Source organism: Procambarus clarkii, chromosome 39 (assembly GCF_040958095.1).
Source record: "Procambarus clarkii isolate CNS0578487 chromosome 39, FALCON_Pclarkii_2.0, whole genome shotgun sequence".
Classification (NCBI taxonomy): Eukaryota; Metazoa; Arthropoda; class Malacostraca; order Decapoda; family Cambaridae; genus Procambarus; species Procambarus clarkii.
In genome coordinates this window covers 41,501,164-41,526,372 of record NC_091188.1, presented here as the reverse complement: position 1 = coordinate 41,526,372, position 25,209 = coordinate 41,501,164, and the positions used below count along the sequence as shown (strand labels likewise).

The 25,209-nt window shown below is 41.9% G+C and overlaps 1 pseudogene; it reads right to left on the bottom strand.

The window, feature by feature from the left end:
• On the bottom strand, positions 1 to 17,243 carry LOC123760414 (metalloreductase STEAP4-like; annotated as a pseudogene).
• Between the last annotated feature and the right edge of the window lie 7,966 nt (positions 17,244 to 25,209).

The window sequence follows — 25,209 nt, the reverse complement described above, 5'->3', positions numbered from 1 at the left end:
TTTTATAATAAAACACATTCAGCTTTATTGATAATACTGTAGTTGTAAGACATAAATAGTTTTTTAACTGATCTATGTTTACATAAATATTTATTAAAAAAAATATATTGCTTTAAAACATAGATAGTTTCTTGAAACTGAACTATGTGCACATTAACATATAATTAGACTATTATAAGTAATACTGATTTATGTTGATCATGTAGTCAACTCTTAAGTCGGACTACAAAAACAATCATGTTTACCCGCTCCATGAATAGTTGTCACACACACGTTAGTATACCTACAGTGTTTGGGAGAGTTACAGGTGTGAAGGCCTCTGGCCACCTTCACACCTGAAGGTGGCCAGAGGCAAATATGACCTTGTTATAAAAGTCGTCACCAGCCACAGAAGTGGTCGCGCAAAAGCTTTGTTTGCATAGTTCACAAACTGCTCTCCTAGAGAGCAATGAGGAAAAATTTAATTGGAGTTTTTATGTAAACAAAAACATTTAGCCAAGCAGGTGGGTAGAAAGTGTTCTCATAAAGCTACTTCAAGTATGACAGTTTTGCACAATATATTTAATTAACACAAAAATCATATTAATGTGATATACAGTGTATCAATGAGAAAATCCACTATGGCTTTAAGATGGTGCGAACCTATGACCCTGGCATTGCCAAGCTGCATACCCTACCACTAGACCACTGCTGACTTGATTAAAGTCATACAACCAGATTTCTACTGAAATCACAGGAAGTCTGGAAGCCCTTATTGAAGCCAGTCTAAGTTTTTACATATGACTCAGAAGCATTCGGGTGGTAGGGCTTTAGTATGGGGGGCCTCCATACTTCCTGTGATTTCAGTAGAAATCTGGTTGTATGACTTTAATCAAGTCAGTGGTGGTCTAGTGGTAGAGTATGCGGCTGGAAATGCCAGGGTCATTAGTTCGCTGCCACTTCATAGCCCTAGTGGATTACCTTTATATATTTCGTTTAATCGTAGTTAAAACCTGTTCATTATAAAAGTTTATTATAATTTACTTTAAATTGCATATTTTCTAAAAATTCTTTACTGAATTTATAGTGTTGTTGACTGCAGGCTTCCTGAACTAGGTGCATAAGTCTGCCTATAAATTTAATTTATTTATAAAAAAATTATGGTCATATCTCAGGCACAGGAAATCGTTTTAATAACCTTATTTAATTCATGTGATTAAAAATTGTCTAAATATTTGGTATGTTAGAAAATATGTCAGTACACTATTTATATACACTACATAAGGCTTCTTGGAAGGGCGTATGCCTATCAAAGTATAATCATACACGCTCCTCGATCTGTAATCACAGAATTTTAATATGGTGTTCGAACTATGTCGCCCTGAGCCCTTATTTGGCAGTGCTAAACTCGCTAGAAATTACATGCTTGAATCATTAATGGCAATTTTCTATTGTAAATAAAGCTTTGAAAAAATATTAAGCAAATCGTGTATAAAAATAGGAATATAAATTATTGAGCATTCAAAACTTATAGGAGTATTTCAAAAAGGAATTAAGAAAAAAATGTAATCAGGTAATGTGAGTAATGTACATACAGTGTTGCCAAGTAGCTGTGTGCATGTTATGTCTCTCCATGTGTGTGTGCAAATTAAGTAAGAACTTCTTTACATAGGTATTGACAGATCTTCCCAAACTTTTTTTTTTTTTTTTAGCTGATTAAAGTCTACTTCATTTTCAAATTGTTAATATTCAGTTGATATACTACTGTAGTATTATATAATATTAATATCTCATTATGCTCATGTCAGTAGTTTATATAAGCATTAATAGTAAACTACCTGTATTTGTAAAAAAAAAAAAAATTATTAACTTACTCAGGATTAGATTTGATCAGTTTAAAATTAATCTTTATAATAATAATATCTTGTAATATTAATTTAGAAATCTGTTGTAAATACATGTGTGAAAAGAAATTCAGTTCATCAAAATATAGAGTATTATAAATTATGTTGTGTTGAAAACCAATTAGCTTTCCTTATAATCGCTTTTAAAAATTAACATAATTCAGAAGTGTCTTTGTAATAAATTGACTTGAATCTAGTTTATAATTAAAACAAACAAAATACTTGAACTCTGAAGTATTTTTATATAACAGGTTTCCTTTAATCTTTTACCATTCTGACTAAAAATGTGCACTTTGAATATATATAATCAAGGAGATAAGATTAACACATTTTTGACACCGAAGATGAGGTTCTCATGAGGCTCACAGACTTGAGACAAAGCATATCAGCTCATACATTACCAACACAGAAATACACCACAACCGATTTGATAATGGTCCAGGACGGACCGAAATGTCGTCGTCTCCTCATTTTTCATATCTTAAGCCACGTTATTGTAACTCGTCATCTGCATACAGCACAATGTTTCTCGGTGCTGTCTGAGAATTGTGAGGTGCTACACACAATGTTGCAGGAACTGAACAAATCATTATACAAGAAGAAAAACAAACATTTCAGAACATTGCAATTGAGTTCTGTGTTTGCAGGGAAGGACATGTTAACCCAGTAAGATCCAGCTTAGCTTGGAAAATCTGCATACATGGTCGGTTCCAATGAGTCTGAGTGTGCTGGGTTACCAACCAGACCAGTTGGGTGATACCACTGTTGCTTACTTTTATGTTGTTAAAAAATAACAAAAATAAATGTCAAAAGATAAACAAAACATCAGCATCATCAAAACATCAAAACATCAGGTTGTTACTGACATAAATTTGTATGAGAAAGCCAGGTTTTCTGTAAAGGCATTGATTTCTGCAAGCTTGTTACTCATTGTTACATTAGAGCACAATTAACCCCAAGCAGGACGGTATATTGAAAATTTTGTAATCAGCGTAACAAGCTTGCAGGAATCAATGCCTTTACAGAAAACAAAAACAATGGTATATTGAAAATTTTGTAATTAATGTATTTACAAAATTTAACAAGGAAGCAATGAATGCAATACTGGTGTGAAAAACCTGAGATGAGACAAATGTGTGTTTACCCTTCCTGATCAAATTGACACAAATTAATTGTGTAAAAAATTTAATTGTATTTTTTGTATATTTCAATGTTCATTTACCTGAGGACCACCATGTTTAGTGGCCTTGACGAGGACAAGAAGTCAGTGGTTTGTCAAAGGTCTCCCTGCCATTTGTCCAGATGGTTTTATCCGGCTGGATTTTCAATGCGGTAGTGTTTTGGCATTTATGGCTTTGGTGGGTAGACGTTTTCATGGGGTTTATAACCCTATGAGTGGAAAAGCATTTCCTGTTTTCTCTTCATGTAATTTATATCAGAACCATCTGTTTAGGCAACTAATTCTTTACTTCGCTGGGTAGTTGCTCGGCGGTCTGGCCTCTCGTAGCCTCCACGGATCTTGGCCAAATAAGAGTCGACACAAGGAACAAGCAGGGGAACCTTGAACAGCAGTGTGAGGAAGCACAGAGGCACCATGATCTGTTGGGCATGGTAGAACTGGTGGCGGTAAGTATAGTACGTACCATTTTCCGGGGAAGGCAAAAATAACTTTTTTAGATACAATATAGCCTAGAGTAAATGAATATCATAAATGACTAAGTATGTATATAGGCAGCTACTATATTTATTGTGATCAATTGTCCCAATAATGGCAGGACAGTCACTATCTTCCTTGCATATTTTGTTTGTCATGTTTGACTAACCATCCTATGAAATGGGGATATTAGATAAACTTCTAGCTAGTTCCTGAACTATACACTGTAATTCTTCATATAGAATAGGAAAGCAATACACTGCTCTTTACCTGAACATATTATTAATATTTAAATACATTTAAGAGAAGCTAAAATTTCCCTTGTTGGGAGATACTGAACTTTAATGTACCAGTAAGCAAAAAGTCTTAATGGAATTTACTGCACAGGGGGCCTACATTAGTACAGTAGTGAAAAGGTAGTGGAGCAGAATGCATGTAAGATATCTGTTGAAAATGCTTTTATAATTACTGAATTCAAAGAAAGGCATATCAAGCTATCAGCAAATTTCAGACAAAATTAAGTTCATCTTTTATCTCCTTGAAACTTATTTAAAGGAAAACTGCTTTGAAGTCTGCATTTTTAAATAAAATATTTACCTGTGTAAAGTGAATAATTTAATGGTAATTAAGTTAGTTGTTGTGTATTTGGTAAATATTATTTTGTTACAATCCATTTCTTATTGAATGTAAGCAAACAAATTTCTTTTCATACTTCAAGCAAAAATCTGCAATCACTCTAATCATGATGTTTATGGCTTATAGGATACTAATATGGTGACCTGTTGAGATCTAGAGCTTATGAATACTGGTAATGCTGGGACCAAATGTTGATATAATATAATGTAAAGTAGACCCACATCCAGATGGCCTTGTGACAGCAAGGAGCCAAGGACTATATGATAATCCTTCATTCTCCCCAATCCTGTATACCCATTCATTACTTACATGTTAGACTTATATAGAGGGCTTCCCCTAAGGTCAAACCTAACTCCTGGGGACCTATTTACTGCTAGGTGAGCAGGTGCATTAGGTGAAAGGAAACGCACCCACCCATTTCTGTCTCGCCAGAGATTCGAACCCGGAATTGCCGATTGTGAGTCGAGAACGAACCAGACTGTATTCCACCCTGAAGTAATTGGTGAAGATTAAGCCACCCAAGAGGTGGCTTAACAGACATGAATAGCCCGTAATTGAAGTAATGCTCTGTACCCAGACTTCGACACTCATCATCTTAGCCACGGTATCCACACAGTATGAATGTTAAAAATGAAGTAAGTAAATAAATAAATCAATAAATAATGTATGAAAGTCTGGTGTAAGGAGGAGCCAGTCTCAACCAAACGTATAAAAGAATGTTTCCTTGTTCACTGTACCTGTGACCCCGACGGCAAGACTGCACAGGCAAAGGGCTGGAGGAAATGCTTGAAACTGGCAGTGGTGAGGTGGAGGGTGACCAGGACGAACGGAGGCCCAGCCCAGGTACCGCTGCAGCACCGAGAACTCCCGCCACGTCAGTTTGGCCGACACGGAAGGCAGTGATGTGATCCCCATGACGGCCATCACCGCCGTCAGGAGGGCACCTGAGAGTAACACAATTAGCACATGCAATATAAACCCTTGAGTGAGGATTAACATCAGATTGACGTATAGGGGTTCACTGGAGGTCAATGTGCCTTATGTCAACTGATGTTTTTCACTATAGAAATGTATGAGTATTAGCTGCTTATAAATCCTTATAATTATCAGGATATGAATCTTCACTGGTAATTCATACCTAGGTTACCTGAGGCCCACCATCTCTCTAGTGCCCTGGACGGGGACAGGAAGACTTATCAAAGGTCACTGTCCCACCCACATCCCAGATACACCTAATAGGTTAAATATGGTTGGTCGTGTCCCTAGACTTCTCGTAGCTGAATTCAGTACATTGGTAAAGGGGCAGAATTACATGAATTTACCCAGGGGCCTCGACGAGTACAGGGAGCCGCCGGCTTGTCATAGGTTCCTTCCCCCCTTAAGACCTCCGATTTGTCCTAATGATTTTATCTAGATGGATTTGAAAATTCCGAGCACCGACGGAATATGGAGAGCCCCGATTATACATACGAAGCCATGACGGGATAAGACTTCATTTTATTTTTTATTTTATTTTATTTATTTATATACAAGAAGGTACATTGGGTTAGAGAGATTACATAGCATAGTATTTACAGTCTTGTAAAGCCACTAGTACGCGCAGCGTTTCAGGCAGTAAAGTGCGTTTCGGCACTTCATATATAATAATAAATGAGAATTGTAACACCATATACAAAAAAAATAATTAATTGATAAGAAATGGTTTATAAATAATGTATTATTTCAGATAAGAGCAAAGTAGGTTAGGAAAATGGGCAACCTATTAACCCGTATGCTGGAGACATTATCTTAGACTTACCAGCAGCGATGTAGGTCGACTCATACCAGACGTCATGCATCTGATGGCTCATTTTGGAGAAGATGGCCATACACCCCTGACGAAGACACACCAGACCATTAGTAATGGGGGTATGGTCACACACTACACCAGACCATTAGTAATGGGGGTATGGTCACACTACACCAGACCATTAGTAAGGGGGGTATAGTCAACCACTACACCAGACCATTAGTAATGAGGTTATGGTCAACCACTACACCAGACCATTAGTAATAGGGGTATAGTCAACCACTACACCAGACCATTAGTAATGGGGGTATGGTCACACTACACCAGACCATTAGTAATGGGGGTATAGTCAACCACTGCACCAGACCATTAGTAATGGGGGTACGGTCACACTACACCAGACCATTAGTAATGGGGGTATAGTCAACCACTACACCAGACCATTAGTAATGGGGGTATAGTCAACCACTACACCAGACCATTAGTAATGAGGGTATAGTCAACCACTACACCAGACCATTAGTAATGGGGGTATAGTCAATCACTACACCAGACCATTAGTAATGGGGGTACGGTCACACTACACCAGACCATTAGTAATGGGGGTATAGTCAACCACTACACCAGACCATTAGTAATGGAATGGGGGTATGGTCACACTACACCAGACCATTAGTAAGGGGGGTATAGTCAACCACTACACCAGACCATTAGTAATGGGGGTATGGTCAACCACTACACCAGACCATTAGTAATGGGGGTATGGTCACACTACACCAGACCATTATTAATGGGGGTATAGTCAACCACTACACCAGACCATTATTAATGGGGGTATAGTCAACCACTACACCAGACCATTAGTAATGGGGGTATAGTCAACCATTTCACCTACACCAGACCATTATTAATGGGGGTATAGTCAACCACTACACCAGACCATTATTAATGGGGGTATAGTCAACCACTACACCAGACCATTAGTAATGGGGGTATAGTCAACCACTACACCAGACCATTATGATAACGATGATGTTTATTTAGGGAAAAGTACATGGATACAAAATGAGTTACAATGAGTTATATGTATGTATATAGAGCAAGTATATCCTCTGCCTAAAGCCACGAATACGCACAGCGTTGCGGCCATGTGCAAAAATGAACTTAAAAACTAAAACGTATAACTAATTGAGATCAAAAGCAAAAATTGAACTGAAGTTGAACAAAGTAAAAACAAGAAAAAAAGAGACAATAAAGCATGACAAATTTCGATAAAACACGTTTCATGTTGGCTACAACTGTCTACATTGTTAGGTAAGGTTAGGTTAGGATAGGATGCACATTAGCTTAGGTTATTCTTTGTTAGGCTCGGTTGTGTTAACTTAGGTTAAGAAGGGCATGGTTAGAACTAAGTTTTAAATACATTGTCGAACCTTCATGTGTACACTGTCATATATCCTTATTAATTAGTTTATGCATAGAGACGAGGAACAACTAAATTAAGAAAATAGAATAATTTATGGCTTGATTATATTAATTTATTAGGCACCCCATACCCATCCTGTGGGTGGTAGAGGAAAAGGTTACCGAGGCACCACATAACCATAGAGGGAAAAGGTCACAGAGGCAGATCTATTATAATAATAAATATAATCTATAAGAAATAAAGGAACTGAACCCCCATACCATTAAGGCAAGCACGTTACTGTCCTGATAAGCTGATTACAGAGTTGATAATGTAAGTATATTAGTGAGAGGGTTCAGTAGGGAGGGGGATGAAGCCCTGAGTCATCACTCTCGCAACATTTGTAGACTTTTGCTATCAATTGTGTGAAATTGTCCACGTGATTGACAGCGGGCCTGGAATCACCAGCCATTTAAGCGTCCATTTCCGAAATCGGCTCATCTTTCATTGATCATGACAGCTCAGTATGTATTTATTAAACAGCATACAAGCGTCACACCCAAGGTTACTATCATTATAAACAACCTCGTAGTGCTTCGCAGCTCGTAAATTGTTTAATAAATGTAAACAGCCGCCATGATTGAGGAAAGATGTACAAGTGGTGACTTAGGTGTTGATGAATCTTGGCCCACTGCTAGTCAATCTTGGACTCTGCCGAAGAACATAACCTATGGCTAAATTTGTTGAATAAGTCATATATGTTAACTTACTTCTCATACAGATTTGTTACCCAAAGAAGAGCGGTTCACTCTTACCACTTAAATGTGTAGCTCCCAGCCTAGCTCCTAGGCATGAGAGCCTAGCTCCCTGCAGTAGAGCTTAGCTCCCAGTTACATAGCCTAATTCCCAGAGGAAGAGTTAAGCTCCAAGCAGAAGAGCCTACCTCACATCAGAAGAGCCACAAGACCCAGCAGGAGAGCTAGAAGATCCAGCAGGAGAGCTAGAAGACCCAACAGGAGAGCTAGAAGACCCAACAGGAGAGCCACAAGACCCAGCAGGAGAGCTAGAAGACCCAACAGGAGAGCTAGAAGACCCAACAGGAGAGCCATAAGACCCAGCAGGAGAGCCACAAGACACAACAGGAGAGCCACAAGACCCAGCAGGAGAGCTAGAAGACCCAACAGGAGAGCTAGAAGACCCAACAGGAGAGCCATAAGACCCCACAGGAGAGCCACAAGAACTAGCAGGAGAGCCACAAGACACAACAGGAGAGCTAGAAGACCCAACAGGAGAGCCACAAGACCCCACAGGAGAGCCACAAGAACTAGCAGGAGAGCCACAAGACACAACAGGAGACAGCTAGCACTTACATGTGTGGCTCCCAGCAGGAGAGCCAGAAGTCCTAACTGCTTGCGAGCCTTGAGCCAGGCGTCGAGCCAGTCAGGGAATTGAGAGTACTTAGTTCCTCTCCAGAGCTGTAGGTAGGCGGCCATCATTCCTGCAAGACACACACACGTCACACACATCTTCACTGCTCTCCTTCCCCCGCCCTCCATTCTCTCTCTCTCTCTCTCTCTCCAAAGGATGCAGATAGAGAGAATATGTTTCTCCATGTGGAGGAGAACCAGAGAACTGGTACAGTATACATCAGATTGAAATAAGTTTATTGAGGTAAAATACACACAAAGGGATGAAGTAGCTCAAGCTATTCTCACCCCGTCATCAGATTGTTTACATGTGGGCAAGTGAAGTATATTATTTATTGTTCGTGCTACAGATATATGTAAATGCTCATTAATTTATGTGTTACAAAATAATCCTTCAAAATAATTGTGAAGCTTAATGTTCAATGAATCAAGGGAAAAAATAATTAAATGTCTATTAAATCCCTCATCCTTTTATATGTCTATTGCCTTTGCTCCCTTTCACTAATATTTGTCCATTACCTCGCCCTCCTCTTCCACCCGTTCCTTCCCACTAGTGCTCTTATGCATAGCTATTTGTTTCACTATATATTTATTTGCCTCACTATTTATATATAGCTTTCTGTGTATCTACACTCTCCCCGTCTGCTACTATGAATATCTACATGTCTACACTCCATATTCTCAGCTGTGTGACCACGTGAGCATTGTGAATCACTATACCTCTGTGACGAGCGTCGTGCCCAATATGTTTAACGTTTTGCCAACTGTACTCACCTGGTTGCGGGGGTTGAGCTTTGGCTCTTTGGTCCCGCCTCTCAACTGGCGTACAGATTCTTGAGCCTATTACCTTGAGGTTACCTTGAGGTGCTTCCGGGGCTTAGCGTCCCCGCGGCCCGGTCGTCGACCAGGCCTCCTGGTTGCCGGACTGATCAACCAGGCTGTTGGACGCGGCTGCTCGCAGCCTGACGTATGAGTCATTATTAAGGTCTATCAAATCTATCAAAACTTGAAACTGTGCATGGAGTCAGCCTCCATCACATGACTGCCTAATGCATTCTATCTGTTAACTACTCTAACCCTGAAAAAGTTCTTTCTAATGTCTGTGTGGTTCATTTGGGTTAAGTTTCCATGTGTCCCCTTGTTCGTATTCCATCCGTGCTAAATAGTTTGTCTACTGTGTGTGTCACAAGCGCCATACATTACACTTTACAAAAATTTATTTTTTGATTTACGTTCATATAGTGTACCTGTAGTAGAAGTGTTATTATTATTGTACCCGTATGGATGCTCGCTTGAGTGTTTCGTTGTTGTCAGCTCAGCTGTGTCGTGCCTGTGTGCAGGTTAGTTGAATGTTAAACTCCTAGTTTAATTTATATTTGTTCTAGCTTTAGTCATGTGCAGTTTGCTTATTATTATATATAGTTTAAGCATTGTAAGTATTGTATATTATATGGCTTGTGTTACTGTAGGATGTAACTGTACTGTAATTATTTGCTCAATAAAGCCACATGTCTGGCAATGCTTCTCCCTTACCTCAGTACCTTATGGGAAAATTATATTTAATTCCAGTTGTCGGGGACAGGATGCCTACACTTAGGTCAGTCGAGGTCCCTCCTCCCCCCCCCAACCACCGTAGGCCTAGTACTGACCTCCAAGATGCCACCCACAACAGTTACGTGTTCCTTTTGGGTATAACGGAGGAGCAGCAGGAGTTACCTGGGATGTAGCAGAGCAGCAGAAGAAGGCAGCCGGCGAAGGCCAAAGCGAACTGAGTGTCGCTGAGTGGAAGAGAGTTGAAATAACTCCAATTCCAAGCTGTATCGCTCTTCAGATTGGGACAAATCTGTGATCTGTTGGCCGAATTCAACTTAACAATAATAATAATAATAATAATAATAATAATAATAATAATAATAATAATAATAATACAAAGAAATTATAATGGCGTGATATATCAGTGAGGAAATAATTTAGGACAATTAGGTGGTGACTTGAACCAGCGTTCTGGTGCTTCCCAGACACCTGCCTTAACACACTAGACCACAATAGGACAAAAAAAGCCAGTCATCCTGGAACTCTACTGAATTCACGAGGAGGTTCTGAAGGCCCCGCCAGGCCAGAGCGTAGCCGAGATTCATAAAATCCTGGTTGTAGTACCAGTTGGGGCCACCAGAGCCTCTCAATGAATAAGCATTGTATTATTAGGGTTCTACCCACCCTGGGCTCTACCCACCCTGGGCTCTACCCACCCTGGGTTCTACCCTGGGCTCTACCCACCCTGGACTTTACCCACCCTGGGCTCTACCCACCCTGGGTTCTACCTACCTTGGGTTCTACCCACCCTGGGTTCTTCCTACCCTGGGCTCTACCCACCCTGGGTTCTACCTACCTTGGGTTCTACCCACCCTGGGTTCTTCCTACCCTGGGCTCTACCCACCCTGGGCTCTACCCACCCTGGGCTTTACCCACCCTGGGCTCTACCCACCCTGGGTTCTACCTACCTTGGGTTCTACCCACCCTGGGTTCTTCCTACCCTGGGCTCTACCCACCCTGGGTTCTTCCTACCCTGGGCTTTACCCACCCTGGGCTCTACCCACCCTGGGTTCTTCCTACCCTGGGCTCTACCCACCCTGGGCTCTACCCACCCTGGGTTCTTCCTACCCTGGGCTTTACCCACCCTGGGCTCTACCCACCCTGGGTTCTACCTACTCTGGGCTCTACCCACCCTGGGCTCTACCCACCCTGGGTTCTACCTACTCTGGGCTCTACCCACCCTGGGCTCTACCCACCCTGGGTTCTTCCTACCCTGGGCTTTACCCACCCTGGGCTCTACCCACCCTGGGTTCTACCTACCTTAGGTTCTACCCACCCTGGGCTCTACCCACCCTGGGCTCTACCCACCCTGGGCTCTACCCACCCTGGGCTCTACCCACCCTGGGCTCCACCCACCCTGGGCTCTACCCACCCTGGGCTCTACCCACCCTGGGCTCCACTCACCCTGGGCTCTACCCACCCTGGGCTCTACCCACCCTGGGCTCTACCCACCCTGGGCTCTACCCTCCCTGGGCTCTACCCTCCCTGGGCTCTACCCTCCCTGGGCTCTACCCACCCTGGGCTCTACCCACCCTGGCCTCTACCTATCCTGGGCTCTACCCACCCTGGGCTCTACCCACCCTGGGCTCTACCCTCCCTGGGCTCTACCCTCCCTGGGCTCTACCCACCCTGGGCTCTACCCACCCTGGGCTCTACCCACCCTGGGCTCCACCCACCCTGGGCTCTACCCACCCTGGGCTCTACCCACCCTAGGCTCTACCCACCCTGGGCTCCACCCACCCTGGGTTCTACCCACCCTAGGCTCTACCCACCCTGGGCTCCACCCACCCTGGGCTCTACCCACCCTGGGCTCTACCCACCCTAGGCTCTACCCACCCTGGGCTCCACCCACCCTGGGCTCTACCCTCCCTGGCCTCTACACCTGCCTCACCGGAAGAGCTGGAGGAGCCAAAACAGGACGAAGATGATGCCTGTGACGATGGCGGCCAGTTTCCACTCGGGGAAGAAGGAGAGAGGGATGTCTTCGAGGGCGCGGGCGTTCTTCAGGCCGCCCATGTCCACGGGCGCCAGGCCCATGTCCCTCACCAGTGCCATCACCCGTGTCCTTGCTGGTGTAGTGCCACCACACACTGGCACCTGTAACATGACAACGCTGCATGAAACTTCTGCAGCACCTCCACACATTAATATATGGTCCCTCAAGTGGCTACGAGAGTTCAACTCTAGCAAGTGCACGGTAATGAGGCTGGCTACGGGGACTCAGAGGCCGGACATAATGTGTCACATGGGAGAGGAAAGCCTACTGGACTCGGACAGAGAAATTTGAATGGTTAAGAAGTGAAGTTGTGGAGGCAGAATCCATACACAGCTGTAAATGTTGATATGATAAGAGCCCAATAGGCTTTGGAACCCATACACCAGTCGATTAGAATTGAAAGGCGGGACCCTCTGTTACCATGGAGATCTCTGTTACCATGGAGGTCTCCCCACCTCCCTCTGTTACCATGGAGATCTCTGTTCCTCCCTCTGTTACCATGGAGGTCTCCCCCCTCCCTCTGTTACCATGGAGATCTCCCTTCCTCCCTCTGTTACCATGGAGATGTGCTCCTCACCTGTCTGCCGGCGTAGAGGTCTCCCCTCTGGAGGACGTAAGCAGACATAGTGTTGAGGGCCTTCACCACCTGGGCCTCCGGCAGCAGCTCCTGCAGCTTCTCTGCCATACTTGGTCCATCCGAGGGGTCGTCCGGGGACCTGTGGGCAGTATGGCCGGTCGTTACACGTGTTTGGTAATGGTAATGTTCGGTCAGGTGGTCCATCAGAGGGAGGACCACCTGAGGTCTCGTCTGTCCACTTTCTATGGTCCACAACATGTAGGCTCCCTTATTAAGATGATCAATTTGCACGATCCGGACGGCATGATTTGGTGGAATCATGCGAGGTCGACCCAAGCACTGCTTCTATTCGGGGGCCTTGGGTACCAGGTCAACAGAGACACCAGGGCGACCCAGGCACTTATCACGGAACAATAATTATCATGCAACATGAATAACAACAATTGTCTCACCGGTTACTAATGTCGACGACGATCTTGTTATGGAGAAGATGTCTTGGGAGTGAGTGGTGGTGCTGGGGCGGGATGGCCACCACCACCAGGTCCCCACGACCCACACCATCTTCCACCCCGCACACTTCCACCTCGTTTCCAAACCACGATCTGCACCATCGAGGAGGGCAAAAGACTATATATCAGGAAGGCATTAGGCGGCACATAATCAAAAGTCTCAAAAAACGGTCGGTATATACTCTTTAAAATCAGATATTATGTTCTAAACTCTGCTCTCCTCTCATTATACTATTCGCTAATCTATCCCTATCTAACACCTGGTATCTGTGCATGGGGTTCAACCACTGCAAACTGCCTCAAGCCTATCATCGCCCAGCAAAAATCTGCTATCAGAACAATAACAAACTGTTTTCAGACAACACACATCCCCTTCTGTTTAAATCCCTAAACATGCTAAACATAATCTCACTCCACACATTCTCTTGTGACATTTACATGTACAAAACCTTGTTCCTAGATGCAAACCCTGATCTGAAACTCTTCCTTGACAGATGTAATAAAACCCATAAGCACCACACCAGAAATAAATATCTCTGTGATATCTCCAGAGTGAAACTAAATCTGTGTAAACTCTATGCAAATAAAGGGACATAGTCTAAGGAACACACTCCCCAACGAATTAAAAAGCTGTCCAACCTATGCCTTATTCAAAAGTAAAACCAAAAAGTACATAATTTCATCTTAATAATTTCCTATCTAGTGCTTCAAACTCGCACTGTATCTTGTGCCACCCACTTCCCCAAAATATGTGCCTAAGTCATACAACTTTACCATTGTAATCATTGCTATCCTCTTATATCATAGTTATGTTGAACGCAAATTTTACTACAGTGTACCTAGAAATAATCCTCAAATTATGCTACAATGCCACTATTGATAATCCTCAAATTTTACTATAATGTACCTAATAATTTTCTTATAGTGTACCTGTTAACATTTTTCAATGTTGCTATAAATTACCTACTTAAAATTATCTGTTAAATTAAGGACCTGCCCGAAACGCTATGCGTGTTAATTAGTGGCGTTACAAGAATGTTGAAAAATCAAAGCAATGTACAGTACTCTCATAAACCCAATGTATCTTCTTGTATATATATAAATAAATAAATAAATAAAGTCTTAAGATATCAGATTTTAAAGGTAATCATTCACACATTTTGATTTATATATATATATATATATATATATATATATATATATATATATATATATATATATATATATATATAGAAAAGTTCTTACAATTTTCTAAAGCCACTAGCACGCATAGCGTTTCGATCAGGTCTGGAATCCTAATTTTTCATTAAACTGCCAAAATCATTAAGTAAATAGCCCATATATTAGCATTAGACCGCTGCCAATGTATATGGTCCAGTCCACTATACCCACACTTACTTGGCTCTAGCAGGGTTCCTGGTAGCAACAAGTGGGTGGTACCCGGCTCGGACCAGACACCCTACCAGGGAACGGGTCATGTCTCCACTTCCCACCAGCACCACCCGCCTCTCCTCCACCCTGCTGCTGCTGCTGCTCGACTGCTCCTGCTGGAGTTTCTGGCTGCTATGGCCACGCTGCATATAGCTGGTGCCGGAGTCGAACATGTGGTATGAGATGTTTGAGACTCTGTCATATTCGTGGTTTGAGACATGATTTGTGCCTTGGGATGATGCCATCTCCATTCTTGCTCAGGAATGGTTCCTTGACAGTCTCTATCTGGAAAAAAAGTGGACCAAACGACTGATATACATGTTCAGAAGTATTCTTGTTGATTGGTTAATGAGTTACTGTGGTAGCTTTAATAACCCTCCAGAGATTGGGAGGCCTTAAGCTCAACACCAAGTCGAGCGTAATCTCCAGCAGAAGCCGCAGTAGTATAGACTGCTACTATAAAGTAGTAGTAGTAATAGTTACTACTAAAGACTCAAAGTACACACAAACGTTATCAGAAATGGGGAAACTCGTCCCTAATGCTGGGTTCACGCTCCTTTCCTGATAAGTACCCGCCTTCTCTCAACGGAGTTTACCAAAACTTTTCCTCTTAAGATTAAATTTTTAACACGCGTGTCTGATAGAAAGGAGAAGCTATAATGTTCAAAATACATAACATTTTCCATTTTCTAATTCAACTATTTATATTAATTTAAACGAATTAATAACTGATTCAAAATGCAATAATTGATACATTCATAGCCACTATTTGCAATAATTTTAACGATAACTAGAAAATACAATTAATGGTTAAGTGTATGCCCCCAAATACAGACTGGTATAATTTCTAGCATGCTGTAACATCACTTATAACTTATTCTGTTAAATTAAACATGGCTGATTCATGCGATTGATGTTTAATATTTGAAACTATCAAATTTGGATTAAAGAATGAGGCTAGAAGGGACTATTATAAGTTTTAGTAAGGAAATCTGACCGTAATATTAACATTTTCAGGAGTTGTAATTTGACAAATTTAAAGTTATTCAATGTTTCTGTATCATAGTACCTGAATTTAATTTCCGGTATTATGATACCGGAAAACATACTTACAAAATATATACATTAGGCTAATAATAATTTGGCTTAGGTGTATTTTATAACCAAGCTTTTCATAATATATTCTAACCAAGAATATATTTACTATGTCAAACCAAAGCAAACGTTTTAAAAATACACATTAGGATAGATTACTGAAGGCTTTGCTAGGCTAGGAAAGATTGGGCTGATTCCAGATTGATCAAAAATAATTTTTCAGTCTTTAAGTCAGATGAAGATAGAAAACCTTTCGTCTAGTTACGTTAGATGCGTCCATGATTCCACAAGCAAACCGAAATCACAATAGCATGATGAATCAATGAGAAAATTGGTACATGAAATTTTTCGTAAATGTTTTCATGGTTCAATATACCAGAAAGGTTTAACATTTATACAAGATATATACTAAAATATGTTCCAGAATTTGTCACTTTTTCCTGACAGACTAGGAAAGGGAACTGTCAGGGGGAAAGCGCCAAGTCATTATGACTATACCCCCCTGACATACTAATAAACATATTTTTGTGGAGGCTTCTTGGAGTATACTAATACACGCTAGCGTGTACTGAATGACACAAAGCACCTTAAATTGAAGAAATTAGTAACTGAGAGTGGATTAGTAACTAAGTTTTATGTAATGTTCAGAAGAAGACATTTTAGCCAAGCATTAGGCAAAAATTCTACTGAATCCTATCAAAGCCTTCAGCTATTTAATATACTTCCGGTCTACATAAAACAGTAAGTACTGTAGGCATTCTATGCATAAAATAATATATATTTCAATAAAACATATATGTGTTAGTTTTGTATACAAATAAATATTTCTAAGTAAATAATGGTAGAGAACCTTGGATGTGCAGGTGGAGGAGGTGCGCGCCACGTGATGGTTGATGGGAATCTGCCAGCATGGAGCTAGTGACGCCTTCATTATGGCTACGCCCTCATGCTGATAACTTGTTACCCCAGTATTGTACGCTGTCATCCATGCTTGCATGATTACTCACCACTACGCTGCAATAATGCCGCTCAGGCCCCTCTCATTTATCGTGGCACTTTTAACATCAACAGGTGTGTGTTTTAACATCAACAGGTGTGTGTTTTAACATCAACAGGTGTGTGTTTTAACATCAACAGGTGTGTGTTTTAACATCAACAGGTGTGTGTTTTAACATCAACAGGTGTGTGTTTTGACATCTACAAATGTGAGTGTTCCCATAATGAAGGGACGCCATAAGCCATGAGACACTTTGAGCTTTGTAACAGTTTCACACACACGGATACTGGAAGATATTATTGTGATTTACCCAAACTTTCTTAATAATTATACTAATTCTTTGTATATAGCCTTTGATATTGACTCCCTTTTCACAAAGGTTCCTGTTGACGACGTTCTAGTATTCCTGGAAGACAAATTGAAACCTTACCAAGAAACCTTACCTTGAGGTGCTTCCGGGGCTTAGCGTCCCCGCGGCCCGGTCGTCGAACAGGCCTCCTGGTTACTGGACTGATCAACCAGGCTGTTGGACGCGGCTGCTCGCAGCCTGACGTATGAGTCACATCCTGGGTGATCAGGTATCCTTTGGAGGTGCTTATCCAGTTCTCTCTTGAACACTGTGAGGGGTTTGCCAGTTATGCCCCTTATGTGTAGCGGAAGCGTGTTGAACAGTCTTGGGTCTCTGATGTTGATACAGTTCTCTCTCAGAGTACCTGTTGCACCTCTGCTTTTCAACGGGGGTATTCTGCACATCCTGCCATGTCTTCTGGTCTCATGTGATGTTATTTCTATGTGCAGGTTTGGGACCAGCCCCTCCAATATTTTCCACGTGTAAATTATTATGTATCTGTCCCGCCTGCGCTCAAGGGAGTACAGATTTAGGCTCTTTAGTCGGTCCCAATAGTTTAGATGTTTTACTGAGTGGATTCTAGCAGTAAAGGATCTCTGCACGCTCTCCAGGTCAGCAATTTCTCCAGCTTTGAAAGTGGCTGTCATTGTGCAGCAGTACTCCACTCTAGAGAGCACAAGCGTTTTGAAAAGTATCATCATCGGTATAGCATCTCTAGTGTGAAAAGTTCTTGTTATCCAACCTGTCATTTTTCATGCAGTTGTGACGGCTACTTTATTGTGTTCTTTAAAGGTAAGGTCTTCCGACATGAGTACACCCAGATCCTTTACATTGCCTTTTCGTTCTATGTTATGATTTGCCTGAGTTTTGTACCTACTGGTAACCTTCTTGAGGTTATCTTGAGATGATTTCGGGTTTTTTTTTTTTTTTTAGTGTCCCCGCGGCCCGGTTCTCGACCAGGCCTCCACCCCAGGAAACAGCCCGTGACAGCTGACTAACTCCCAGGTACCTATTTTACTGCTAGGTAACAGGGGCATATTGTGAAAGAAACTCTGCCCATTTTTTCTTGCCGGCGTCGGGATCGACCCCGGGACCAGAGGATCACAAGCCCAGCGTGCTGTCCGCTCGGCCGACCTGCTCCCTTGCTTCTCCTGTACCTACCTTGCCTCTACTGGTAACCAAGATAATATTATTAACACTTTTGAGCGAATCTCCTAACGTACTTTCGTGTCCAAATAGTTTTTACCGTCAAAAATATGGGTAGTCTTCTATCTCTAATGTTATCAAATCTGTATATGGAGTACTTTGAGACATGCATCCTCTTCACGATCAAACCTCAGCACATCATTTGGTACAGATATATTGATGACATATATACATGTTGGAAGGATAGCTGGATGCCTTTCTTTCAATTCTTTGAGAGACTGAACGCTCTATAGTCTATAGCCTCCGGTTGAATAGGAGTCGGATGATAAATTACCCTTTCTAGACATCTTAGTTACAAGGAGTAACACCTCACTGAGCTTCACCGTATCCAGGAAAGATACACATACAGGTATGTATTATCCTGTACTATTATGAAGTATCTCCATTACTTCCATAATCATGTGAAGAAAGTAAAATTAGCGTTACTTCGGATCTTTTCTTAAGAGAACTGTGAATCCGTAGTCCTCAGTGGTTAGACATTGACATCAACAAAATCTGTCGATGCCATTGACATCAACAAAATCTGTCGATGCCATTGACATCAACAAAATCTGTCGATGCCATTGACACGTCGAGGTCGACGTGAAGGTCGAGGTGACATCACGAGGTTTATGTCACCTCGACCTTCACCATGAAGCTGTGATTATTCAGTCAGCGCAATAAAGTAGGATACGCTAATTGGCTCCTGGGCGAAGCTTTAAAAGCTGCCAAGGCAAATTTCTACCAGACTGACCCCACTAGGCTGCAGGAGCTCGCCACTAAGAATATCTTGGTTATTCCATATAGCGCTAACATAGAGCACACCACTAAGAACATCTTGGTCATTCCATATAGCGCTAACATAGAGCACACCACTAAGAACATCTTGGTCATTCCATATAGCGCTAACATAGAGCACACCACTAAGAACATCTTGGTCATTCCATATAGCGCTAACATAGAGCACACCACTAAGAACATCTTGGTCATTCCATATAGCGCTAACATAGAGCACACCACTAAGAACATCTTGGTCATTCCATATAGCGCTAACATAGAGCACACCACTAAGAACATCTTGGTCATTCCATATAGCGCTAACATAGAGCACACCACTAAGAACATCTTGGTCATTCCATATAGCGCTAACATAGAGCACACCACTAAGAACTTAAGAAAAATGTGTAAAACAAAATTAATTTTCAGTTACCCAAATGGGTAACTTCGTCGGAAATTAATTAGTAAACGTTTATCAGAAGACAGATCAAGCTGCGGGCGCTTAAGTCTATAATATTCCTTGTAATGATTGTAAGAAAGTTTATTATGGTCAAATAGGCAGGGATTAACCCGCATCACCAAACACAAGAGGTCTGATATGGCTAAGAAAGCTCAGCTTTATGTAAATATGTGAGACCGATTACCAAATTATATGGGAGAATTCTTGTATGATATATCTGCAACACTGTAGCTTCAAACGAAAAATACAATAGAATCAACTTTTATAAACAATAATCCCTATTTTAGTATCTCCTCAGGACAATGGTTATGGAGTGATTATATTGTTTATACTCCCTACAGATCTGTAGCGAGTATAAACAATATATTTGCTCCAGTTACATCTCTATTATTTTCGCTTTACGGGTTATTCATGGCCGTGCCACCTCTTGGGTTGCTTTGGTTGCTAATCAATCTATTAGCGCTCACTGCTGAAGAGGATCCCGGGTTGCCTAGATTAGGATCTAAATATACAGTCAACATTTCCTCGAGTTTTAAAAATAGTGGACTATTATTTTCATTGATAAGAGTGCTATTGCACTTCAAGTACATGTATATATATTTCATCAACCTGGGCATTAGAAAACTTGAACCATCGTCCCCATGAGCGTGAGATCGGCGAATTATACTCTATAAGAATTAATTGTATACTAATATACAGTGAATATCTATAATGTCAGGCTGTGAACACTTGAAAGTATGTTTGTCAGCTGTTGTGAGATCAGTGGCGGGAATGTGGGCCCGGCACTATAACGTCATCATTATATATATTAGGGACTGACCTGCCACTGCTCCACACCTTGTCAATATAAACCGCACTTGGAATAAAACGACAGATAAAAATTATATTATCAATGTCACGTGCATGACTCGCCTGCCGGCCGTGATCAAAGGTGAATCGAATTAATGTTTTATCCTGACACTTGATTGGCTGTGTTATTGCCAATCAGCCAACAGTTATATGGGTGATTGGCTATATTATAGCCAGGCAACAATAATATGGCAAGAACTACGGGCTCACCATAGCCCGTGCTACTTGGAACTTTTTGTTCTAGATAGCGAATCTTTAACAACAACAACAACAGTAATATGGCTGATTGACTTTTCTATTAGTTTTATTAGTAAGATGACTTGGAAGGAAGTGGTTTGGACCACACGTGTGGTGTGGTCTTGACAATGAAGCAAAGGTCTCTTCAAGGATATATGATATGTCCTTCACTTCCGAGATTGTCTGTTTGAAGCACTAAACTACTGACTCTTGGTGCTGGTACAAACCTTCTCTGGGGCAGAGACCATGATAGAACAGCAGAAGGCTCTCTGCTTGCTCTACCAACGGGGTGAAAGTTGTATAAAATAGCATTATGTTGTATTGAAAATACAATAAGATAGTACAACAGAACAAGAGAAGTGTTAACGCCTGCTACTATAACTGTAACTACTACTGCTGTCGCTGCGTTCAATCCCCGATCTTCCAGTCGGTTGGGCACCATTCCTTCCCCCTGTCCAATCCCAAATCCTAATCCTGATCCCTTCCCAGTGCTATATAGTTGTAATGGCTTGGTGCTTTCCCCTGATAGTTCACTTCACTTACCCTACCATTCCCCTTGTTAGGAAATGTGTATTAAATATTAAGTTTATGAGGCGAGAAATAATATGAGGAGAAAGGTTCTGTTATTGTGAGTCAAGACATACGGTGAAATTATACGTTATTTATTTAAGACAGAGACTCTAGTTTATCTATTTGTTATTTATGTAGAGTCAAGGTGTACTTATATTACTTAAGTGAAGTTCCAAATGGCCTAATATTCCAGAAAAGGGTGAGAAGAAAAGATAGCCTCGTATATAATAATCAACAGAGAATACCATATCGTTACTGACTTTCGCAGAAGAGTCTTGCCATCTATATAATAACTGAGATATTTTCAGGCCGTTACTTTGTAACTTTAATTTTAGTAAACGGTGAATAATTTTAATGTGGTGTTTGCTTCCTCTCGTTCCTCGTTTCTCTGCATGTTTGTCTGAAGTTTACTGAACACCAAACAATATTGAATAAGTAGCGGACTGGAAGGAGTATACCACTGCGACAAGAAGAATTTATCTGTTTTAAGGTGATTACAGGTCAGATTGGCGACCTTAACATCGTGTTACCGTTGTGGCGGGCAAGCCGGCCGAGTGAAGCCTAGTTCTTCGTGTCTGCGGGCACTTTGAATGATAACATGGGAGCGGGCGGCTTACCTTGCTTGCCACGGGGGCAAGGCCAGGTTCATGGTACTCTTACCTCCGTGGGTGACTAAGGTGCTCCCGCTGGGTGGACAGTGACACCAAGAGAGAGAGAGGGAATAAGACCCGAGAGGAGTGCTAGAGTGAGAGTACTACGCTATTAGTGGACTGCTATACTCCAAACTACAATTAAGTCACTCAACTTTCTCTACACTCCACCGCACAGCTGTCACCCTTTACCTATTCCTGGACTAGGTAAACTAGGTGCATATTCTTGAATTTTGCCTGAGGGTCACTAAGACTCTTCGTGGCCTCGACGAGGACAGAAAAGGAGGTATTGATGTAAATGAGGTACCCCCATTTGCCGATGTCCAGAAGTATAGGTTCCGGTTACTGATGGTTCTGTCTAACTGATGTGTTTTTACCGGAAGGCCACTATCTCTCTCTAATGGCCTCGCTGGGGACTGGAAGCCGCCGGTTTCCCCACCTCTCCCCCCCCCCACCCTCATAGTAGGTTTTGAAAAAATATTGAAGCCGATGACGGTACGGCACTTCTAAATGCTATGTGGTCACACTGGCTTAGTGCTTTTGATAATGACTTTACTCTACCTTCAAACACATTGATGATAATGAGCACTAAAAGAGTATTCTCGTTCTTTACCTCGGTTGGTGCTTATACAAATATTTTTGTCATAATTATTATTATTTCAAAGTCCATTTTTTTTTATCTACAATCTGCCTCAGATTACAGAGTTTTTCTTAATGTTATATCATCAACTACTTTATCCTATAGTCTGGTTTCTGGGTTATTTATGTAGATTATGATGAAAATGAGGCCAATGACCGATCCCCAAGTGCCTTATTGTTATGTTGTCTGAAACGCTATGCATGTTTGTGGCTTGCTGATAATGCACCACTTACGAACCACCATTATTGTAAAAACATTAACTCAGTTAAATTTCTTTTAAAATTGTAAACAAAAGTTTTATCAGTGAAAAAAAATTGTCAAGGTACAACACAAATAGTTGAAAGGGAAGGCGTAGGTGCGTACACAAGCCGTGGGAGGGTGGCTGTTGTTATGGGGGCCACTCCCAGATGTCGACACCTGCACACCACCATGGATTTCCCAGACAGTTGCTGGCTCAGCTGCTTGGTTACCGAGGCCCGTTTGGCCTCTTAGCAAACAGATCGAAGTGTGTACTAAAGAGGCATCCTTCCTGGGCTCTGATGGTCTCGTCTACAAACAGATAGTGTTGCCATGGGTTTCCCATTTGGTGTACTAATTGCTAATTTGTACATTGATGCTATTGAGGAGAAATCCGTGTTGACATTGATCCAAAACCTGACGTATATGGTAGATGTGTGTTGATGTATTCTTGCAGGTACTCGACATTGAGCTATGTTACAGCTTAAGGAAGCCTTTGAGCGACGTTCCATGCGAAGTTTAAGTCCCCTCTACAGAATATGGTCTAAGATTTACGTCAAGGGGCAGACCACCTTAGTCCCAGAATCACAGTGCAATGGGTGCACAGGGTTAAATATAGTGACGATGGTGAGATCCACAGCTAGGATAGCTGGTAGCTAACTACCTATGTAGGGTTGTCATCGAGCGGTACCACTTCCCCGAATGGTTTCTCACAGGAGGGTGGACGACCTGGCCGGGGCCCACGAGTGGGGATGGCGGCGGCCGGAGGGACCCCGCGAGCTCATACAAGATAACCCTCCCGCTCCGTGGCCTCCACCAGGCTCACCATAGCCCGTGCTTCTTGCCCCGCTCCTGTGCCAGGTAAGTTACGGGCTCACCATAAGCCGTGCTACTTGGAACTTGTTCCGAGTAGCTGAATGTATAAAAAACAACAACATCCGGGGCCTCCTTGCCAGGAGGAGCTTCCACTTTGAAGTGTTTTCCAGGTATGTTGGCGTCAAAGTCATCACACCTGCAGCTTAGGCAGGTTGTTGTTTTGCTTTCAGCTTTAGTTCTTTTTTAATGATATATTGTGTGCAGTGTGTACACAATATATCCTCCCTTTGTGTGCAGTGTCTTATATAAGAAAAACAAATACAAAACTGTTTCCATTGTACTAACCATTATTATTATAATCTTAACTTCGGTGCTAATTAACCATTTATATATTTTAATTTGTGTTGGTAGGGAAATATGTGTACTTACGATGCACCACCTCTTCCCTTGCTCTGTGGGTGGGGGTAACCGGTGCCCTGAAGCTATATTAGCCCCCCCCCCCAAGTGGAAAGGGAAGAAAGGGAACAAAATACAAAACAGATAGGTGCCTTTCCCAGATGTAAAAGTATCGGAAAGGATCTTAATGCTAGGCGTGAGTGCCGTGGCAGGTACATGTGGGGTGTTGTCGACTCCTATACCAACCGTGCTCTCAAACACCGCTCCAGGTGGAAGCAGGTTGATGAAGAACTTAGTTGAATAAGGCAGGTTGTCAACAATTGGTTAATCTAACGGATACGTTAAAGTCATTAACAATATGAAACACAATGCTACCTCTGATGAAACTGACAGTGAGTGCTGCATAATTTGACGCATTTATTAAATTCTTTCACAGGCTTTTCGACGGGTCACAAAACAGAAGAAAAAGTCCTAAAAGGCATCACTGACATAAATGTGACCCTAACCGGAAGATACATTAATAATTTATTACAAGACCAAAAAGACCGCTACTCTACTCATGAAGAACTCTCCTGACACCAAACAAAATGCGTCTTGCCCACTCTGGGACGCTCAGCCCCAACGATCTCAATATATAGGCAAGAGAAAACCGGTTCTTTCAAAGCGGTTCACGGTGCATAAACACCAAGATTCTACACACAACCAGATCGCCATCAAAGATATCCTATTGAATAACACCGAAATAATCAACAGATACAAACGACAATAGAAGATTAGATACAGGTGAAGTACTATATATCAAACATTCTCACCCTATTATCAACAACCAGCTGCTGCCTTCAAGTCCAAGGCAGAGTATCCGGCTCAGACCTCACTCTGCTGCAGCCAACATCGACCATATTGGCTGGTCGACGTTGGCTTCACTTCACCTCAAACTACTTGGTTACATATACTGCCGCTTCAGCTAACTTGTATTTACTATGTGTATATGCAGAATCGAGCCAATTGATATTTTTGTCCTGCACATCGCCCCCCATCCAGTGAGCAGCGG